The sequence below is a fragment of the Lycorma delicatula genome, chromosome 9, assembly GCF_047948215.1.
Source record: "Lycorma delicatula isolate Av1 chromosome 9, ASM4794821v1, whole genome shotgun sequence".
Lineage (NCBI taxonomy): Eukaryota > Metazoa > Arthropoda > Insecta > Hemiptera > Fulgoridae > Lycorma > Lycorma delicatula.
Window position 1 is genome coordinate 707824 of NC_134463.1, and position 8569 is coordinate 716392.

General features: G+C 30.3%; 1 long non-coding RNA gene across 2 annotated transcripts; it reads left to right on the forward strand.

Moving 5' to 3' along the window:
* Positions 1 to 203: 203 nt before the first annotated feature.
* On the forward strand, positions 204 to 6797 carry LOC142330208 (uncharacterized). Of its 2 annotated transcripts, XR_012757728.1 has the most exons (3): positions 204 to 337; positions 3174 to 3273; positions 6604 to 6797. It is a non-coding gene; the product is annotated as an uncharacterized LOC142330208 (long non-coding RNA). The 2 variants fall into 2 exon arrangements; XR_012757727.1 differs by lacking the exons at positions 204 to 337; positions 3174 to 3273 and adding an exon at positions 4730 to 4874.
* The last annotated feature ends 1772 nt before the right edge of the window (positions 6798 to 8569 follow it).

The following is an 8569-nucleotide window of genomic DNA, read 5'->3' on the forward strand; positions in this document are numbered from 1 at the left end:
AAAAAACTAATTACACAATAGGGACACTCTCACCACCTATGAGAAGATTTAAGAACTACTGTTACACATCAGCACCATCTAACTTGTGGCAACAAAAGTTTTCTAAAATAGTCTCATCACTCTAGTTTCATTTCACAACACGACAGGAATATTACTGAAGCAATTACCAATTATATAAGAGCTCATGCATTTTTGGTTAGTCGGTGCAGTTGTTACTGCCACACAGGTGTATAAGTAGTAAAAAAGCTGCAATTTTTTACGGCTGTAAAGTCTTTTTTATTTGTGTCGGCCTCCTGCCAGCCACTTAATTATAATGAATGAATATTAGCATTTTTTAGTAAGTAGCATACTGTGACATTTATTATGTGCTTTTATTTAACTTACAATGTATGTACCATAAATTTACATAAGCGCGACTTGCTTTAAAAGCATATAACGTAGAATCTGTTATTCTTAATTTTTTGATTATCTTTCTATGCTTGCAAGTATTATGCCACTAGGGATTCTTTAGATCTTTCAACATAAAATAGAGTTTTGTATTTCAGTTTATAATATTTGTCAAGTTCCTATAAATAATCAATACTATTGATGAACAATTAAAAGTAATTCAAAATGTGGCTTAATTACCAATATTGCTTTTTGGCAATTGCTCGATTATTATATCTGTAAAATCAGCTCGTTTCTAGTTTATCTTGAAGTTGTTAGTAAAGAAAGGAAAATATTTAATTAACTTGTGACAAATTTATAATTATGATATGAGTATATGGAAATATCTGTTTTGGGGTCCCTGAGTCCAAAAAAGTGGTTTTTAAAAAAATGTCTATGTCTGATAAATCTTCTATTGATGATTCTTCCATAAGTTATTAATTTTATAATAAGAGTAATATTTTTGAATTAAGTTCAACTAGTATAGTCATATACTTTATAAATATCAATTTTGACAAAAATGTCAGTTGGAACCTTCCTTGTCAAACCAATGCAGTGAGATGTCACATCTGCATCCTCATCAATGTCTGGTCAAAAAATTAAATTAATTTTTTTGTAGTAAATTTAAAATAAAAAAAAAAAAAGCAGCAGCAGCAATGAGAATGAGGATTAAGGAAGTACCAACCACCTTCTGAGTCAAACACTGCAACTGTGGGGCCTTCTTCTACAGTTCAAACCAATGTGCAACACAGTGAAAGTGAAATTAAAGACAATGGTTGTCACGTAGATGATATTGGAGAATTTGTCGACTGGGTGAGCACTAACCGGTTGATAAGAAAAAACATCTCTTGGAAAATGTTGGGTACCTTTAAAGAACTACATTTTTGTGGCAGATGCCAAACAGAGGAAATAAGTACTATCAAGCATTCATTTAGCACTCTTCGTCAAATTAAAACATGGCTAAGAAGCACCATTGGTGATTACTGGTTAAATGAGTTAGTTATGTTAAGCATTCATCAACAGTGGGTTTTTGCTAACAAGGAGCAATTAGTTGAAGCTGTGGTTAGGCAATCTTTATATAATTCTCACAAACTACTGTTATAAAATTAAATTTTTTTAAAATAAATATTTCGTTCTTCCTTTTTTGATTGTGTTTTTGTGTAACTCTTCCCCCATAAAAGAAATTAAATTCAGAAAGCTGAATTTTTCTGTTTTGAGCTGGATACGCCCCTGTGAGCTTTCATAGGTTCCCTGAGAGGGGTTAAGAGATGGTGTATTCCATTTCGTATACTTTATGTCACAAAAAAATAAAGAGCAGATGGGTCTTTTATATTAATACCTTTCATGGAAGATTATTTACTTTGTTCGCATGAAAATCCTCACATCATTTCTGAAGTTTCACATTAATTACTCATACATTGTAGTGTTTTTCATACTTTTTTAATAAACACAAAGTTATGTACCTTGTTATAGTTAATATATTTTGTGCAATCTAAAATGATTGTGTTTTTTAAAGCAACATATGTTCAATATTTTCATTGTAATTTAACTGTAGTTTATGATTGAATCATTGTTTGTGACCATTATAATTTTTACATATGTTAAATATATCACAAGCTTGTTTTTATGAAAAATCCTTTTCTCTTTACTTGAACCAGAAAAATTAGGTGCCAACTGCTAGCAGGTTATTCTCATTAAGCCTCGAACCAAGCAATTCTGAATTTTCTTTGGTTAGATGTAAGTCTTGAACCAAATCGTTTAGTTCAGACTGTGAATAAAGATCTGATGCACAGATATCTCTGGGTTCATGCTCCTTGATGTTAAATTCATTTAAATCACTTATGGAACTGTCTATTTCAGGTAAATTTTCTGGTGGAATTGGTACTGGTACACGCTTATTCCGTTCACGTTTTTAGGTTAGCTCTAGGAGCTAGTTAGGACACTGGTCGCTAAACTGTTTCGAGGCTCAGTAGCCATTTGTGGCCCAGACATTCATTCGGTCTTATGCTTTAGGGCGACCAAATAGGGTGGTGGCAGGAGAAATGCCAAGCAAACCAATTGCCTTTCCACTATGTTCACCACAAATGTAACAAAAAGAATTTGCAGAATTTTTATAGCCTGTTGAAGCCATTTTGAAAATGGAAAGTTTGCTTTATGGTCTGAAAATATATTCTCCACCAACAAAAATGCATTTGATCACCAGAGGACAGAAAAAAAATTAGTTTACACATCACTGATGGTTGAAGCAGCACTGATAGTAGTTGCATGGTGCATGAGCGGTGCGGATGGCTGCCAATAAACATGTTACATCTTGTTAAGTCTTGTCACAACCTGTCGGACAAGCTCTTACACTGTCTAGTCATCTTCAACCCAAACCCTCCCGTCCTCCTCTTCAAACCACTCGGCTGTTTAGCTATAAGAATGTATAGTATAAGCTAAAAAAGTGAAGATATATTAATTTATTACAAAAAAAATAAAAATCTTTATGTCTGTTTTATTGTATCACATTTTCACAATCTTTCAACTTTTTACAAATTTTGATATTTGCAGTTTGTGAAAAGTCTTGACGTGATGGAAAAATGAAGGTTATTTCCAGATTCAGCACTAAAAAATACATAGGAATTAATTATCAAACATTAAAAAACATTCCAGAACCCAAATTTTGATATATATTATTATTGTCATTATTTGATATATATTATTATATTTTATTTGTGATATTGATGTATTGAACTCTTCTATTTCAGATTTGAACGTGTTCTTGGTCCTTGCGCAGATATATTAAAACGCAATATCACTCAATATAACAGTTTTGTATCACTCTCAGTTTGGTTAACATAACAGTTGGTAAGTTATTATATAATGATATTAAACGAGATAGAATTATAAAAATTTATCTGAAACTAGAATTGAATGATAGCGAGTGAAAGTTAAACAAGAACAAACTAAAGTTAAATAACAAAGTTTACCAAGAGGTGGAAAGATTGAGAAGGATTTTTCCCATCACAAGTACATAGTACGTCCAAAAATTATCATGAAATAAATGTTGAATGATTCATTAATTCATATGATGAATTAATGAATGAATCATTCAACATTTATTTCATGATATTTAAAAATCTGCACATATGAATTCATCAGAATTCATCTGTGCAGATTACAGATGTTGAAATTTGTTGAAACTCAAAGAAGAGAACTAAATTGTAAAATATTGGTCCACAACATTTTTGTTCATTCTATGTATAAAGTCATTGTTCACCAAATATGATTGTTGATTTCAAATTTTATCGCTTTGGGCTGTTTGCTCTTCTTTCATTCATTCAAATCCATTTCCTAACTGTATTTCACAGTATATTTTCACAAATCTGTCAAATTTTATTACACTGCTTATTCCTAGCGTTTTGAAGAAGGCTTGTTTTGTTTGCAGGCTTGTTTTCATAACTGACAGACTGTTTGATTGATACTTGATAACAATTGTGTATCTTGTTGCTGAGTGGCTTCTATGGCACATGGCACTTTAAAACCCAGCCCTGAAAAGGGTTATTGTCACTGAATGGCTTCGACGGCTCATGGCAATTTAAAACCTTATGGCTGTTCTGAGAAGTGCATCGTTGTCGCCAAATGGCTTCGAAGGCATGTTGTAATATAAAACCTAGTGGTAGCCCTGAAAAGGGCTGTTTGAAATTTATGGAGTGGTGGCCCTGAAAAGGGGTGTTTTTGCGTTAGCTCTGAGAAGACCTGTTGGATCTGGAAGCTGGTCTCCAGTGAAGTTGACTCGGCGTAGTCGGGGATTTGCGGCTTGTCCATTGAAATCAGACTGAGCTTCCCCTCTTTGGTAGTTGGATCCCCCACTACAGCATGGCAGTGGTAGCCGCCAGCAATTTTGGGTCAGCATCTTCCGCCGGCACGGCCAAGGTGGTTGTCCCCAAGCAGTCCCATGCTGGCCCAAATCCTGCTGCTGAGTCCACCAGCCAGGGTGATTGAAGCTCGGCGAGCTGAAGTGGGAAGATAGCGTCTGCGTCCAGCGGCCGACCAGGCCTGCTGCTCTGGTGGGGATGTTGGCATCTGCTGGAAGGTCCCATATTGAGCCGGCCAGGGAACTTTTTCCTTCGTCTTCTTCTTGGACTTCTCCAGGCAGTGGTCGATAAAAAATTGAAAATTCACTCTCGTGTATGCTCTTTTATTGAAGCCTGTGAGTGGTGGGGCTGCAGCACTGCTGTAGTGGGATATCTGCACAGTCAGCTATATGGTGGGACGCTTGTGCAAGTGTATATGTGTACTGTGTTCCTGCTGACATCTGAGTTGCTAGTGATGCATCCATCAATATTAAGCTAGCTGTATGTGGTGGTAACAATCTAAACAAATTTCTGTATAATGGCATCTGTGACTCCAATGTACATAGGAACACCTTCCAAATGCTGATTAGCAACGTTTGAAATAAATTAGATGTAAGTTTGACTAGAATTTACTTTACAAAATAACCCTCCTTTAATATTTTCTGGATAATCCTACATCGCATAAGAAGTACATTGTAGTATTGTTACATTACATGAAATATGATTTCTTCTGTTTCCTGTAATACAACCCACATTATCATAAACAACTCGCAGCACAAAATTAAATTACTAATTTTTTCTTATGTAGTATTTATTTACTTGGAATTCTAACTGTTGTAAGCCACTTTAATTATATTTGGTCATTTTTCTTGCCAAGAAAGCATCATATAAAAAAAAATTTAAAACATTTAGATTTAAATAAAAATATTCACATTTCACTAGGACTTTAATTTTAAACATTTTTTCTGGTTGTACGTATTATTAAAATGGCTGTTTAAAAATTGCATTAGCTTTAATGTTTCTCATTTATTCCTTCTTAATAATATATAACAAGAAGCAAGTAAATGTTAAAAAGCAATTTTTTTCCACTTTGTGAGGACTCGTGTAAATTCCATCTGAGCCATGGACTTGTTTATTTTTTTTTTTTTTGCAAAAGTTGTAGTAAATTGTATGAGTTGTAATTTTTGCTGTTAAGAAATTTTGATAGAAATAAATAAGCAAGATAATTGTAGGAAAGAGCTTTAACCATTCTAATGGTAAGACTTCCAGTTGAAATTACAAAAAAATGTTCTAGAAAGAAGTTGTTGAAAATTACTTGTGCTTTTATTTTTGTCTACAACATTTTTTTATATTAAAAAAAAAATGATAGAAAAACATTTGTTACCAAGAGCCAGAGTCCCTATCCTAGACTCTAAACAAAAGAAGTTACAAATTGTAGACAGTTAAATTTTTATTCCTAAAAGTTTTTTGTATAATATAAATCAATTAAAGCCTTTAATAATTGAGAAGAGATAATGAGCAAGAATGCTAATTACCCTGATCAGAAGGAGTTGCTCAACAGGTTGGTTGATCCTTCTTTCATTTCATTTCCTTATTCTTTGTTCCTTCTTCCTTGATCAAGTGCAATGTGAATCGGGTAAGTTGCTGCCAGTTCCATCTTTAGAATTATCCTGACATTTTTACGTAGCTGGCATGGCAGCTGATTTTTATTGAAGTTCACACTGGTAGGTTATTCTTTGTGTGTCTCAGCATCCTCTGCATCCAAAGACTTTCATAGAAAGTCTTTGCAATGAAAGGGAAGCTAGCAGTTGAGGATCCTACTAAATAAAGCTGAGCCTCTTATTCTTCATAAAATTTACTGTAATGTTTTCATAAATTTTTCTTAAATTGTTAAAAAAAACATGTAACAAAGCTAATTATAAATTAGCAATCTTGTTTATAAATAATTTTTTTTTACATTCTAGTTCTCACTGATGAAATACAGATTCTAGAGTGAAAAAAAAAACTGATGTAGATAAAAATTGGGAGGTTAGTTTTAATAAAAAAAAAAAAAATTAAATAAAAAGAAATGGTAACTTTCTTAATGGAAGTTTGATATTTTGGAATGAAATGAAAGACTAGACACTTTATCTATGTCTGAGCTCTGATTCTTGATTTCAGCTGTTTTCTAAAAAAAAAATTTGGACGTACTTTGAACAAATTGAAAATATGCAGAATTAAGAGATATGGAGGATATATAATGTGTACTTTGATTATCTTTTATTGGATAATAATAATAATAGTAATAATAAAGCATCAGATTGGCAAAATTATTAATTTTGTTTTTCATTTATTTTTGTAGATGTGCTCTTCAATGAGTTATGTCACTGTGTGAATGGACAGCTAATGTGCAGTATGCATATAAATGTAATTTACATATTTAAATATGGGTGCAACGTGTATGCAGCTGTGCCAATTGTATAGTATCTTCCATTCGGCACAATCGCAGACCTTAGCACCATCGTTCATTTATCTAATAATAAATAAAAGAAAGAATTAACAGCAGCTTTTTCGACTGATTGTAGTGCTGTTTTGGTAGTGATGCATTATAAACAAATAACATAAATAAAAAGCAAATGTAATTATTTAATTTTTATTATTGCTATTTCTAATTATATATATATATATATATATAATCTTTTTGCTTTAAACAAATTAGAAAGTACTTTATATGAACTGTTATTACATTATTATCTTTAACACAGTAGTAATTTATGTTTAACTTGTAGTAGTGCAACATTTTTTAAAAGTTATTGTTTTGGTTTATGATTGAAACCAGTAAATACTTATCCTTGGTTGTTAATTTTTTTAATGTGTTTTTTTTATATAATATATATATATACACATAAAATATATGAATTTCTATAAAATATATTTTATATATATAGTATATAAATTGCCATTCTTTATGTATATAAATTACAAAGTAAATTATAAAGTAATTAATGGCTTAAGGTCATTAAAATAATAACAGAAATGCTGGTATTGTTACTATAGTAAATGAATGATCTATAAGAAGATTCCTGTAAAATAAAATTTATAACAATAAATGTATTTGGTTTATTATTATTTGATTTTATTATATTACTGTAAAAAAGCCATTATCTCGTATAAACAATTTATTGATTTTTAACCTCTGAACTACTCTATAAACAGCTTTTGGCAGCTAGGACCCTTATATTATTATATAATATATTAATTCTATATATTAATATATAATCAATTTATTATATAATATATTAATTATATAATAATATAATTCAAAATGTAAATTCTGTAATCTATTTTTTAAAATATGTCTATTAACACTCATTCTCTGATAATAATCTCTAATAATAATTTTTGATTTCATAAACATAAATTAAAACATTTCTACCATACTTGGTTTTGATATATATATCCTACTACGGAGTTGGATATATTAACTTAAAAAGGGATAGTCAAGAGTTTATTGTACATGTTTGGTAAGAAATGTTTTCTGATTCTATTTGAAACATGTGAAATTATAAAAAAAGTTTGGAATGAATCGCATAATTTTCCCGAATATACGAAATTTTATGTTTTTATAAAATATAATTTTATAAAAACATAATTTTTAGTTTTTGAAATTTTTGAAAAAACTTAATGGCTTCAATCATTTTAAGCTCAATTTGTATTTTTTTGATAAAATAATCCCATTTTATTGAAAAACAATAATATCAAAATTACAGTGTACGAGCGTGTTACAAAATATCAACCAAAATCTTGAATTAGCCAACTTCAGTTATTTTCTCATGGACAGATTAAAAAAATTATGCATCATATAAATTTTGACATTATTATTAAAAAATTTTGTTTTTTAAAATATAAATTACTTGTTAGATTATATTAAAAATTTTTTTTTGAAACCTAGACCCTCAACAAAATAAAGCAGTAAACAAAATTTTTAATATTGTATCAAAAATTCTGAAAAATATATTTTTTACTTTTTGAAAATTTGTCGGCTTGTGCATCAGCGGGCTTTTTTTAATGAAATCAAAATTTTACAAAAAGAATTTCGAATTTTTAAAACATTTGACAGCTTCTCATCAGTGGAGGAGTATTACATTATTTTAATAACCTTGTTATTTATATTTAACAAAATACATTTTGTAAATATAAATTTTGTAATATGTCTATTGAAATATAATCTATTAGATATAATTTACATTGCATCATCAAAATAAAAAAAAAAATATATATAGTGATTCAGGATTAAAGGAAGATATTTTATGGGAACTGATTGTAGA